At 40.9% G+C, this 14,814-nt stretch overlaps 1 protein-coding gene across 3 annotated transcripts in view; it reads right to left on the minus strand.

The window, feature by feature from the left end:
* Window positions 1-2,816, minus strand: part of Slc5a9 (solute carrier family 5 member 9) — a 37,637-nt gene extending 34,821 nt beyond the window's left edge. The window contains exon 1 of one of the 3 annotated variants that reach the window (XM_076564772.1): window positions 2,527-2,676. The gene's annotated coding sequence lies outside the window, so the exon portion shown is untranslated. The other 2 variants (XM_076564771.1, XM_042272669.2) reach the window with 2 other exon arrangements.
* Window positions 2,817-14,814: the final 11,998 nt, after the last annotated feature.

Below are 14,814 nucleotides of genomic sequence, written 5' to 3' on the forward strand. Positions count from 1 at the left end.
AGGGAGACAGTGAGCCGATTGATGGTCATGTTCCCTCTCCCCAATGCTGGCAGATATCCAGAAGCCAGCTCTAGAGAAGGCAGGATGCACAGGGAAGAGAAGGCTGCCTGCTGAATAAAGACTGAACTATTAAATAGTCTGAGGCACTTGGCATCACAATTTCTGAGTACTTGAGGCTATATCTTCATACTTAAAATGCCAGAATTTCCATGTAATTGTAACCATAAAATGGCAATGGTTTAAACTTTAATTTAGGAGTGTAGAAAGAATGTCCTACTGAGCAATCAGCTTAGGAAAATGGCTCTTAGGATCATTTCCCTGAGTCCAGCCTATGTTACCTACAGTTCACAGTACATGAAAGATACTTTTCCAGCATCTCAGCCAGGTATCCCTTAGGCTCTTGGCTGGATCTTCATTGAAGACTGTGTAATTCTTGGAATCCAGGCTAGCAGATCTCCTAGCTTCCCAGCCTTATCATTCTTGGTCACCAGCTGCCATTTCACTCCTTTTGGATAGCTCCTGCCTCCCATAGTCCTAGCCTCTCCTGCTGTGTCTGTCATGTTCTTTTCCCTTTGGTCATTCTGAAGAGTACAGATGAACACATGGCCCTGTCATCTGTCACAGGGCGTGGTCCTGTGTGCACCTTATGGGGCTCTCCTTTCCACTACACCCCTCAGAATTGGGGTCATAATCCTTCCTTGCTGTTAGGCTGTATGATGAGGGGCCACTGGAATGAGATATGCTTGCTCTCCTCTCTGGGTCTTTGTGAGTACCGTGTCCTCCACCATCATCTTTCCTCAGAAGCCTTCTCTGGCTCCCAGCCTGGGAACACCCTGAGCTCCAGAACACCCCTGCTTACTTCTCCAAATGCAACTGCTGATTTGGGGCCTAACTGCCTTAGACATGAGTCCTTAGAGTTTTTAACTGTCTTATTTTTATTCATGACTCCCACTGACTGGAGCAAAGCCATTGAGGGGGCGTGGTGAGATTGCCTTTTGGAAGTCCCTCTTGAGGCCAGTGTGGGTGATAGGCAAGAATGAAGTAGCTGGTGCTACACTGCAGACAGAGGAGGCCATGGACCATGGTGAAGAGTTGTCTTGACTACTTTCACGAGCTAGATATGTGCCAACCGGCATGGGTATTTTCCTTAGGGTCTTCCCCAACCACCTGGAAGTCCTTCCCCTCACTTAGTTCCTAGTGCTGTATGTGTAGAACAGACTCAGTTTTGATTCAACCTAAAGGACTGCCAGTGCCCTCAGGAAAGATCAGGTGGGAGGTTTTGACCAAGTGAGGGAATTACTGGTGGGGAGGTCTTGAGCACATGGCATCAGATGCTGGATCATGTAGACTAGTAGGCAGCCCTTCCCTTTTCCATGTGCTTTGGAATTAGTCCTTTTCAGGAAAGCGAAGGCCCCTTCATGCAGCTGCCTGCAAGTCTCCAGTCTTCTTGCAGTATTCCTTACCTCAGTAATTCTGGGCAGGCTCTGTGTACCTCCTACTGGCCTGTACCCAGGCTGCTTTCAAGTCCTTCCTGTAAAACCGCTCTTTGCCAGGCTTTTTGCTGACAACTTCCTCATCCACAACAATGAAGGGTAGAATGTTTAAGACTACTGCCCACAGTACTGGGTCACTCACATCACAAACACTGACATGTGGGCATTTCACTTGACTCTTTATTATTGCTACTTTCAGGCAGAAAAAAATTATTAGTTAACTTCTGGGGCTTGTTTGCGTTTTTAATTTGGGTTTGGATGACTCAAATGCTCAGCACCACTGTCCCTTCTCTCCTGGCCCTGTGTTCCCAGAGAAAGAGAGGAGAGAAGAGGTATCCCTCCTTATAGTTGGATAGAGATCAGCTCTAAATTGTCCATTCCAGTTGGAGCAATAAGCAGGGTGCAAAGGAGGCTAAAGTGGGTGCAGTCCCCTCTGCCCCCAAGTCTGGGTCTTGGTTCTATGGCAGTGATTATCACTGCAATCTTTACCCACTCTTTGCCCTACTGCCTTTTGCAATTTTCTGACCTCAAGGCCTAGGGATGCTGGTTTTACATGCCAGTGTTCAGTTCAGTTCAAACGTAGAGCTCATTCACTCACTAGCACATCTGTGTCAGGCCCTAGGTCAGGCTGCACCATGAACAACCCAGGGGCACTATTCTACCCCTGAGAGTATAACACCAGCAACAGCTCATGATAGAACAAGGTTCTCTCACAGGGGTGGAGGGAGAGGCAAGTCTGGATCCTGGCAAGGAAATCACATGATTTGTGAGGCCAGAGTGGGTACCCACTGTCTTCCTTACAGGTCCCTCCCTCCAACTACCAAAGGCCAAGGATATGGAAGTCTCCTGTGTCTAGATGGCACCTGAGGAAGAAAGGAGACCCTATGTTCATAAGCTAGATGCTTAATTCTAAGAGGAGAGTAGAAATACATAGACATATAAATCTGAGGAAAATGACAACAGAATAACAGGGATGTAGAAAAGTGGAGGAAGGGAGCAAGGGAGACTTATATTCTAATAACCAAAAACATACCTGCACAACCTGGCCTGGTCAAAACCTCCTGGGCTCAGTGTCTGTGCCTCAGGCTCCTCAGTTGCATGGCATGGCCTTTAACAACTTTTCTCAGTGACATAAGACTGGAAAGGAGCCTGTCTCCTCCCCGAGAGGGTGGCAGGCAAGACTCTGAAATCTTACCCCAGTCACTGGGCCTTGAGTTTTGAGGGATAGAATCTGCTCTTGTGGCAAGGTGTGGTCCCGGAGTAAAGTAAACACACCCTGTCTTTGTTCAGAGTTGCTCAGGACCCCAGAGAGGCAGGAAGGAAGACACAGCCCAGTGTGAGACTCTGTCACTGCTGCTTCAGTCACAACTTTCTCTCACACCTTGGCAAACAGGTTTCTCAAGGCAGCAATACAGTGTTTGGGTTTCCAGAAGAACAAGTTTTGGGCTCTAATGTATAGCATGGCATTGATCATATTATGCATACTTAAAACACAAGAAGAAAATACAGCTGGAGAGTTCTCACCTCATGCTTCAAATGTGATCTCGATGGAGCTAATCATTTTACAATGTAAAATTACACATGTTAAATGACTACTACATCAAAACGTCACATGATGCATAACTTATATTACCTATGCTTTAATAAGGCTGGAGAAACTAAAATGAAGTTCTCTCCTGCTTCTCCCAACATATGAGGAACTGATAGCTGGAAGCTGACAGATGAAATACAGGCAGTCAGGATATTTGAAGTGGTGTTGGGATTGGGCCACAAATGAGGCACAAGTATGAAGGGTATCCCTACCAGCACTCCCCTCTCCCACATTACACCCCTCACACTATTTGCCACTTGCCCAGGGAAACTGAGGAGTAATAGTGAAGACACTGAGCCTAAAATACCGTAAGCCTAGATTCATTTAGTTTTCTCTACTCCCTAGAAGGGCCATGGTGACAAAGTACTTCACAGTTCTCTCTCCTGTTTGTCCTTTAGAAGAAGATAAATACCATCTCACAGGCCAATGGAGGAAGATAAAAGTCATTAAGAAAGTGTCTTTGTCCCTGGCACACATGGCTCTTTCCTGAGGTTCCAGCAGGATTCCAGGATTCAGTGTGATAGCCCCTGTCATGGCCTGTCACTGAAGCTCAGTGAAGCAGAAGACTGAGTCCTAAGTGGTACTGGGAGGATTATGCACAATGCCCAAGACGTTGTATCTGTAAAATGGGATGATAACACATACTTTCTAATCAGTTGGAAACATTAAATATGATGGTAGTTAAGGAACAAGGTGCTGAAATGGGACTTCTGTCTCATTCTGGCTCTGACCTGGGAGTTAAGAGACTCTAAAACATCATAGGCTATTTATTGTCTTTCCTTCTGTCTACCAGAACTTGCAGGTAAGATACAATTGTTGAAGGCATTATACACTTTGTACATAAGACTTGGAAAACTTGATCTGGAACTGACATGGAAGCCTCCTTCCTGAGGACCAGCTCTTGCAGTTTCTGAACGTGCTATGTAACCTATCAAGGGAGAAAAGTAATCAGTAGTCCTACACAGTTGTAGAGCCTGTGAACCACAACAATGACCAGGGCAGCAAGATATCCCCAATGGTGTAATAGTGACACTTAGGTTTAGTAGATAACCAACAGCCACATAATTGGGCTTGAAGGCTTGCTCAATAAAAGGAAATTTGTGCCTGATAGTGTAGCCTAGCCAAACACCCACTGCTGCTAAGGTCCTGTACTCTTGAGAATCTACCACTGCCTCTTTCCTAAACTGGGTTCAAAATGCTTATCTTTTTACTCTTAGATAAATAAGGCTATCATGCCTCATCAAATAAGCTCATTTTTGCAGCAGACATAAACCACTAAAGAAACCCACAACTGGTCAAAATGCAGAGACAACTGACCATGGGGTACCCAACACAACACATATTGCTAAGCCTCAGGGAACATTGAGGAAGAGGGGAGTGTGTTGTATTGTAAGATCCAGAGGATCAGTAAGTCAGCTGTGAGACAGTAACAGGAAATGTAACAAGAAAACTACATAAATGAAATCTCAACAATATGGCTGCAAGTTTACATGCCAACAAGGATGGGGGAAATCTCACAACACTCTAGATGAAGCACCACAGGCGACTGCTGGCTGCCGAGGAGTCAGTCTTCTCCAGTGATGAGCTTCTTCATAAGTTACCTAATCCCAAGTGGTCAGCTCTAAATACATATACATACAAGCCACACTAAATGGCCTCAATAGGGTGTGTGTGTGTGTGTGTGTGTGTGTGTGTGTGTGTGTGTGTGTGTATGTGTGTGTGGTGTGACAATTATAATTAAAGAACAAGTCATGAATTTGAAAGGGAATAAGGGAATGCAGAAGGAACTGGAGGAAGGAAAGTGAGGGGAAGAAATGATGAAATATAGTACTCGTGTATAACATTTTAAAAAATTTAAAAAAGAAAAAATGTCTGCTGAGTCCCTTGGGACATGCTTATGTATATGGTAACTATCAATGGTGGGATAAGTACATACACATATCTACATGCACATACACCCATTTAAAGTCAGATAGGAGAGGTAGAGTTCATCTGTGAATGTCTTATGAGGCCTTGGTGTGAAAGTAAGTAATTAAGAATCGCTATCACTATTTATTAGCAAAACTAGCTATTTTCAGAATTGCAGTACAAGACACAGCCACAAAGAGGCAAACAGAATACTGGATCCTCCATCCAAGATCCTCTGAGTAGTGAGGCAGACCCCAGGTGCCTGAACTTTCTCTCACCCCATCTTATTCTGGCTATGAGACTAGAGGCCCACATACAGAATCTGTAGGTGTGAAAGGGACCCCTTGGGGTTTTCATTTTACAGCCAAGGTTCTGAATAGCCTGAGACATTGCTGGCAGAAACCAGTGTGCGTGAAAAGTATCTGACCTCATACGATGTTTGTCTCTCCTCCACTTTGTTCTGATGTTATCAGTTCTCTGTGATTTGCCTCAAATCTCCACTTTTTTGTCTGTCCTCCTTCCCTCCTTACCCTCCTCACTCTCCCTGCTCTTCCTCTCCATGTCTTCCCTTCCCCTCCCTCTGTTTTCCAAAATCTACAAGTTTCTACAACTGTGAAGTTTCAGGGAACTTTCTTAAGGATGCTGTTAGTATATGTCAAAAACTTTTAGAAACTCCCCAAGATTACCCTTTTTTAAGTCTCTGAAACTCTAGATCTCTGTGAAAGTTTTTCACTTCCTTTTCTTTTTGAAACCACATCCTCTCTGAACCTCAGAAACTCATTCTCTTGTCTTCCACAGCCCACCATCACTTGGCAAATGGATACTGGTCAAAGGACTTGGTGCTTTTACAAACCCTCCACACTCACTAGCACCTGTACTTTTCAGAGATGTTAACATCATTCAAAAACAGAGAAGAACCTGGCATCTAAGGTTTGATTCTGTGCTCTTTATGCTGTTTGTGTGGCCTTTGGAAAATTGCTTGTGTCCTTCCAAAGTTTTCTTTTGTAATCTAGAGAAACTGACAGTGGATATTGTGGTATTTTTGTTGTAAGGACTGGAGCAATAGATTACATGTTTCAGCTATATGGTTATGGTTCAGAAGACAGACATAGCTAAATGCCAGATGCCTAGGTGAATACCTATGACTCATGATTTTTCCATGAGCTGAAAAAAAAGAAAATGAAGAGTTCATGCTCATATTTTGTACATCATTGCTAGGAAGATGGAATAATTTGGAAAGTTCCTTGAATTTTAGAAGTTCATTATACAAGTTCATAGCATGCCCTTCTGTGCACATTCTTTTGGATTGTAGATTTGACTTTGAAAGTACAATATCAATAATTGGACACAAGGTGGCGCCATGAAACAGGTTTTAGCATCTACCCTGATTGCATTGAGAGATAAGAGCATTAGGCGATATAGATATTATCTGTGAGCCCATCATCCTGCGTAGTCCTGCATCAGATGACATTGGCTGGATATCAGGAAATCTGGCTGTTCTGTAATAACACATCATTGTGTTTAATATGTAGACTAGTATCATTTAATAAAATCCTTTGATGCCAGAAATGTTCTGTGAATGTGTTGTTTGAAATGATACCCATTCATATACACATGAATACTTGAGCTGTGCTTACTAGTGAACTAATTTAAAATAAAAATAGCCAGAATTCTCGAACACTTTAGGTTTGCTAATGATAAACCAGGACTCTTTAGCCAAGACTCTCTTTGAATTTGGACTTTCATAACACTAACACAAGTGAGCCAAATTTCAGTAAGAGGTAGAAATGACTGTTGTCTTTTTCTCTGAGTGCTAGGCAGGTGAAAAATGCTTTCCAAGGTGGCCTAATATAATAGCATTCCTATGACACCTTGAAAATGATAAAATCATGGTTCAATATGGCCCAATGGCTTCTTATTTGTGGCATGAAATTTAAGTGTCCATCAGAGTGAGTAAGCCACCCCTCTCTACATAAGGCTGATCAAAGTTTCAAGTAGAAACAAACCACACCCATCAGGGCTTCTACAGGAGGATTCCTGAAGGGAGTTGGCTTTGAGATGGGCAGAAATAATGTAATAAAGCTTTGTTAAAGAGAAGGAGACACAGGTACCAAGTGGATGGATAGCATGAAACAGTGAACAGAAAATGCTCTGAGTAAGTTCAACACATTGACACTATTAGTCAGTATTGAAGAAGATTTTCTACTCTAGTCTGAGACAGGTTAGGCACATTTCCCAGTAGAGGAGGTCCTAACTTACAAGAAAACAAACAAGACATGCTTCATAAAAAATGTCATCTCAAACTACTGGTCTGATGTGAGAGACAGAATGGGGAGTTTCCACAGGAGGTGGCAAGCTCTGCAGCCCAGGGAGGAGAGGAGGCAGGAAGGGGACCCCAGAATCACTTGGGAAATGTTTGATGAAATTGTAGTGGTTTATACTACCATGGCAATTTGGAGGCAGCACTCCACCAACCTAACAATTTAGCTGTATTTTTGGCCAGATCTTATTTGACAAATATACTGAGTCATCCAAACAAATCCTTTGCTAAATAGTCATCAGATGGATCACAGTAGATAACCTTTTTGAGGTGTGCTTGGATGCGGTTGGCAAGTATTTTATTGAGGATGTTTGCATCTATGCTCATAAGGAATATTGGTTTGTAGTTTTCTTTTTCTGTTGTGTCTTTGTGTGGTGTGTGTAGCAGGCTAATTGTGGCTTCATAAAAAGAATTAGGCAAACTTCATGGCTGCATGGAGAAGACTCTAAATAGATCCATATTTATCACCCTGCACAAAACTCAACTCCTTATGCATCAAATACATAAACACAAGGCCAGATACCCTGAATCTTATAGAAGAATAAGCAGGAAATAGTCTTAAACTCACTGGCACAGGAGAAGACTTACTGAACAAGACACTGATTAACACAGGCACTAAGACCAATCACTAATAAATGGGACATCATTAAACTGAAAGCTTTTGTATGACAAAGGACATCATTATTCAGACAAAATGGCAGGCTTTGGAATGGGAAAAGATCTTTATCAATTACACATACAATAGGGTATATATATATATATATATATATATATATATATATATATATATATACTCTGGACATCAAGAGAACAAATGATAAAATTAAAAATGGGATAAAAATTAAATAAAGAGTTCTCAAAGCTATAACACAAATGGTTGAGAAACACTTAGATAAATGTTCAATATCCTTAGTCATCAGATCATAAGATCATACACATCAAAATTACTTTGAGGCTTTATCTTGCTTCAGTCAGAATGCCCAAGATCAACAACAACAACAACAACAACAACAACAACAACAAAACAGCTCATGCTGGTGAGGATATGGGAAAAATAGTAACACTTACATATTGCTGGTAAGGGTGCAAACCTGTACATCCACTATGGAAATCAGTATGGTGGTTCCTCAGAAAGCTAAGAATAGACCTAACTCAAGATTCAGCTATGCCACTCTTGGGCATACACTTTAAAGTCTCTACATCCTACTATAGAAACCCCTGCTCATTCATTTTTATTGTTTTCCTACTCATAATAGCCTGAAACTGGAAACAGCCTTGATGTCCAACAATTCATGAATGGAAAATGAAAATGTAGCACCTTTATACAATAGGATATTATTCAGCTCTTAAAAATTGAAATCATAAAATTCACAGGTAAATTGACAGGAAGCTCATTCTGAGTGGTAATGCATACCCAAAAAGATAAATACTGTATGTATCTCTTATATGTGGATGTTAGCTTTTAAACCTTCAATGGTCTTGATATAATCCATATAATCACAGAGGTTAGATATAAAGTAAGGGTCTAGGGGGTGTGGTGATATTTCATTTGTGCTGAAATGTGGTGATATTTTATTTGTATGATTTTTATTTGTATTTAATGAATAAAGTTTGCCTGGAGATCAGAGGACATAGCCAACCATAAACAAAAGTCAGGCAGTGGTAGCACACACCCTTAATCTGATCACATGGCAGATAGTCTCCATGTGTTCAAGGACACAGCCAAGCTTGGTGACACACGCCTTTAATCCCAGTACCAACCATAGAGACCTGGAGGTCTGTACAGACAGGCAGTGGTGAGGAAGTGAAGTGCCTGGGCTAAGAGCCATTGTGAAGGCAGAACAGCAAGTCAATAAAGGCACAGGTTAGACAGGAAGAAGTCTCTCTCTTGGGAAGCTACAGCAGCGTGGTGAGCTAAGGTTTGCTGGTAGCTCTCACTATTTCTCTGATCTCTATGGCTTTCACCCCTGTATTTGGCTTTGTGTTTCTTATTTAATAAGACTGTTTAGAAATTCGTCTACATAGAGGAGGAGGAGAGGATCTCTCAATGAAGGGGAAATAGGGTTTATGGTTATGGAGACATAGGTGGGAGCTGAAGTAGGAGGATTAAACTGGGAGGGGGAGGGGAGAAGGGGGAAAAGGAGGGAAAACTAACACTAAGTTCCATTTGAGGAACCATATGGAAACATACTACTGTGGAAGTTTCTCAAAACATATGCATATGAAAGAAATCTAAATGAAATCACCAAATAACAGAGGAGAGAATGTCTCGAATAGACATCTTCACTACCAAGTAAACCATCTAATGCCACTGGCAAATATTTTATTAAGGATGTTTGCATCTATGTTCATAAGGAATATCAGTTATTCTTAAAGGGTTAAATGTAATTCAGTCAGTCATTGACTAAAGTGGTCATGGAAACCCCAAAACAATTCAAGCTATTGCCAAGGCTTTTGGTTGCTCTCCACAAAACTGATGGTAAGACACTATTGCTGAAGATAATACTTACATGTCTCATTGAAGTCAAGCTGGTGCCTAACTAGAGCCTTCCTCCCGCTGACTAGTGTTCATGATACTGGAAAGTATTCTGCACCCTACTCTATAACCTAACTACAACTCTGAGGTCTACAATATTGACCTACCTGCATGATATATTGGTGTAATTGTGGCACAAACGTTCATGGTACTAGAACTGGAGACCACAAACACACTAGAGAGCTAGTGTGAAAAGTAGAGGCTGGCTGTAAAGAAACTGCATAATCTCCTGTCCTATTTAGAGAAAAAGAGAGGCTGTTTCTTGTGTATGTGTTTCTCTTTAAGTGAATCCCTGCTTTCAAAGCAGGGTTTCTTCACTAGGCTTCCACCTTGGGAAAGTTCAATGGAAGAAGGGAAGATAATGGAAAACATGGACGAGAAAAGACAGCAAGTTGCTGGTAGGGTAGGCCAGGTCTTCCTGCTTCTGCTCTGTGGTGTCTCAGGGTCTGGCATGGAACAGGTCAGATTGCCAGAGACCTTTGCTAAAGTGATGCACATCTTGCTGTATGTCGCTTCAAAATTTTACACTCTGGTAAAGTCATTCAGTGGTGTCCCAGTGCTGGTCAAATTAGTCTAGCTGTCCGGAGTGCCATTCACTGGCCCCCAGGGGTCTGCCTCTGCAGCTACATTTCACCTCTCCCCTCACTCATTTGTTCTTTCCATGCTCCACCTACTGTGAGCTTCATTCTCAGGCACTGTGCTGTGCATTTTCCTGCTGCCATTACCTTTGTCCAGTGAGCTTTCCTAATCTTGTCCCTTTGCTTTTGACTCTCACTATTTGCGTTCTTCCCATAAGCTACAGTGATCAAGGATGGGCCAGATCTTGCTCATTATTTCATCCTCTGCACATGCTAGACACGTACTACATATCTGATCTTAGAAGGATGGAATTTCCTTTCCAAAGAAACCACCTATTTTGGCAATGGCTGTGTTCAATCATGCCAGACCCATTGTGGGTTCCAAAGAAGCTAATTTTAATGAATGGGTCATAAACAGAGAACACACCCACATAGAGAGCTATGAAAGATAGGAGACTCCAGCTCGGAAGGCAAGATACCTGTTAAACCTGTTTTTTAAAGCTTCTTAAGCTTCCAGCTGGATGGAAGAATTTAAGTGACAGAAAATAGATTGACAGGAGAGCATATAAATTTTATTAAACATTGGTATGTTCAGAGTAGAAATGTTTTATACTGTAAAAAGGAAACAACTGCAAATTTCATGACTTTATTCTTTACAGCTGAGTATAACTCCATTGTGTGTATGTACTATCTCTTCTTCATCCATTCATCAGTTTGAAGGTTGTTTCCCTTTCCTAGCTATCGTGAGTAGAGTAGCAATGAACATGGCTGAGCAAGAATCTTTGGAGTAGGATGTTGAGTTCTCTGGGCACAGGCCAAGGAGTGGTGTTGCTGAATAGACCTTCTCTTAGCTTTTGAGAATTCTGCACATTGATTTCCAGAGTGGCTGTCCCAGTTTGCAGTTCCATCAACAGTGAATGAGGACTAATCCTTTCCCAATCTCTTCCAGCATTTGTTTTCTGGATCTTAGCCATTCTGACTGAAGGAAGATGAAATCTCAAAGTAACTAATTTGCATTTCCCTAGTTGCTAAAGATGATGAACACCTTTAACAATACTTCTTAGCCACTTTTATTTCTTTCGGAAATTCTTTGTTCTGACTCTTATCCTATTTTTTAATTGGGTCATTTTTTTCTTGATTCTTTGTGTTTATCTTCTGGATGCATAGGCTCTTTGTATATTCTAGATACATATCCTCTATTTGTATGTATTAATGGTGAGAAATCTTGCCTATTCTGTGGGCTTTCTCTTCACCCAATTGATAGTTTTCTTTGTGGCACAGAAGCGTTTTAATTTTAAGGTCACTTACAGTTATCAGCCACAATTCCTGAGCACTTGAAATCCTTTCCAGAAATTCCTTTTCTATAGCTGGCAAAGGGGAGAATAAGTAACACTAACGTGTTTGAAAAAGCAACAGGGAAACATTGTGTTGGCTTAAAATACATATTAAATGGAGTTATGTCTCATGGGGTAACAATATTTCCTCCAAGAGCCATAGACTCTTAGAACAAGACCCCCAGTGGCAGGCATGGGAAACCTCTTGACAAGTTGTCTTCCAAAACAATATAGACCCTTGCCAATGCTATTAGTTGCCTTGAGGAAGTTGGAGGAAAACTGTTGAAGACCCCATAGGCTTTGGACACAGGACTTGGAGAAATCCCACTGAAAATGACTTGGAAGCTTCCGCCCTGAGGACTAGCTCTTACAGTTTCTGAAGATTCTATATTAGTTGCCAAGAAAGAAAAGCAATCAGTACTCCTGTCCAGCTGTGAAATCTATGAACCACAGCAATGACCAGCTCAGCAAAATATACCCAATGGTGCACTAGTGGCACTTATATTTTGAGTGTGACAATAGTCATGTAATTGGACTTAAGACCCACTAAAGAAGAAGAAATTTGTGTCTGGTACTTTTTAAAAAAATTTATTTATTTATTTATTTATTTATTTATTTATTTATTTATTTATTTATTTTACACCCTGACTGAAATTTCCCCTCCCTTCTCACCTTCCATTCCCTCCCTTCTCCTCTTCACCCCCTCAATCCACTCCTCCTCTGTTTCTGTTCAGAAAGGGGCAGGCCTTCCATGGATATCAACAAAGCATTTGTGTCTTGGGCTTTAAAACTAAGTACCTGAGGACAGTGAGGCTGTGGAATCACTTTCCTAAACCAGGATACTCTCTAGCTTCATTCTAAATATCTACCCTTAGACTCACAGATAAATGGAGCTCTTGCCCCTTGTCAGTGACCATCCCTACCCTGAGCCTATGGAGACTATTACAAAAATCCACAACTGATCATGCATGCCCAACCCACAACTGATACATCTATAGTGCAACCCTCACACCTAAGACTCATGGATCATTGAAGAAGAGGATGTAAGAGACTGTTGTTTATACATGATAGGAAAGCTATACTTGTAAAATCATAATAATATGACTGCCTAAACAAGACTCTCTTCATAATGAGAACATCAGTTGACATGCCAGTGTGGATAGGGATTGTCTCATAAGGCTCTAACTCTGATGAAGAGCTACAAGCAATAAATGGCTACTGAGAGAGCAAGAATGGGTCTTCTTCAGAGACTAACCTCCTGATAGATGATTCCTTTGAACCCTAAGAGTCATCCTTGAACATCTATACATATGAGCAATACCAAAAGGACTCAGGAGGTTGGACATGGGAGGACTTAGAGGAAGGAGAATAAGGGGTGGAAATGATGTAAATATAGTACCCATGTATGAAATTCTCAAAAAAAACCCCAAATAATTAAATTAAAAAGAGGTAAGAACACAAAGATTTGAGCTGGGTAGCCAATGGTGAGAAAGTTACTAAGGGATATGTGTGTTTATGTAAGAGGTGGAATTAGCAAGAGGAAGACAAAGTTATTATGATGAGCATATTTGTGCTACTCCATTTCAAAATCAATTATTAATCTCTAATAGGTCATTGTCTTTATGGAACAAGGCAGTTCCCCTTCTCATGAGAAACTTTGCAGTTAAACAGAAGCAGTAAAGAGGAGTCACATCATCCATGACTCAAATGCCTACAGCTGGAAGTACTCATAGGCTAGCATTTGTTGTTATTTGTTTTCTTAGTGTTGGACAATCTAAGTGGAATCAGATGACATCTTGTATAGGTTTAATTTGCATTTCATTGATAGCAAAATTTGTTGAATACTTTTTCATGTTTATTGGTGATGTGTATTTCATCTCTAGTGAACTTTATGTGCCCATTTATTAATTGGTTTCTTTACTAGTTTGCAATATAAGCTCTTGAGTTATTTATGTATTCTGTACATTAATCTTTTGTAGAAGTAGACCTAGAAAAGTATGTCCCCCATAGAATATACACTATTTTAAGGATATGAAATTAGAAGAGGAAGTATTTGGAAAATAGAAGGGGACCACAGAAATGGTGGGGAAGACACAAGAGGAGATGAATATGATCAAAGTACATTATATACATTAATGAAAATGGCACAATGAAACACATCATGTTATACATTTAATATACACTATAAAATTTTAAGTACAAATATAAAGAGATCTCATATTCAAGAAGATACTTTTCATGGTACCAGAGGAGAAAGGTAAACACCAACCTAGGTACAAATCCTGTAATCTGCAATGTTGACCTGCCTGTATGATATACTGGTTCAATAGCAGCAAAAACTTTTTCAGAGTAACCTACCACATATGAGCCTACTTTCTTCTAAAAGATAGAAAGCATGCTTGATACTTCCCAGATGACCAAAAGTCTCATATTAGATAGGCCAAGGGTATAGGAGAAAACTAACTGTTATTATTTTGCTAAAGGAACAGCAATAAAATGACTTCTAACAACATTCTGCTATCCCATAAATCAGTGCTTCACTCAGCCATCATCTCTTCTAGTAGATGGTAACTAACACAGAGACCCACAGCTAGATTATACACAGAGAGTGAAAGACGGAAACACTGAGTCTTAAATGGAATGTCATTATCAAACTTTCCCATCAGGCCTCAGGGAATTATGCAGAAGAGGAGGCAGAAACATTGTAAGAGCCGGAGGGCATGGATGACATTAAGGAAACCATGTCTTTCAAACACAACAGAACTGATGCACCTATCAATCAAAGATCCTGTGGCAGCATCACAGGGCCTGCACAGGTTCAAGTCAGATGGACCCCAGTGTTGAAGTGGGAAGTGGACACAAGCTCCCATCCCCAGCTAAGAAGCTATCTCCAGTTGAGATATGCTTATCATGGGAAAAATAATTTTCTATTATGGAGTATCACTGTGATATTAACCATACTTAAGCTTAGACATCATGACTAAAAGTAGGTGACCAACACAAAAATGAACTAAAGTGTATTTTTGTAGATGTTTTTGTCTCATATCACTTTGT

This window comes from Peromyscus maniculatus, chromosome 2 (genome assembly GCF_049852395.1).
Source record: "Peromyscus maniculatus bairdii isolate BWxNUB_F1_BW_parent chromosome 2, HU_Pman_BW_mat_3.1, whole genome shotgun sequence".
NCBI lineage: Eukaryota > Metazoa > Chordata > Mammalia > Rodentia > Cricetidae > Peromyscus > Peromyscus maniculatus.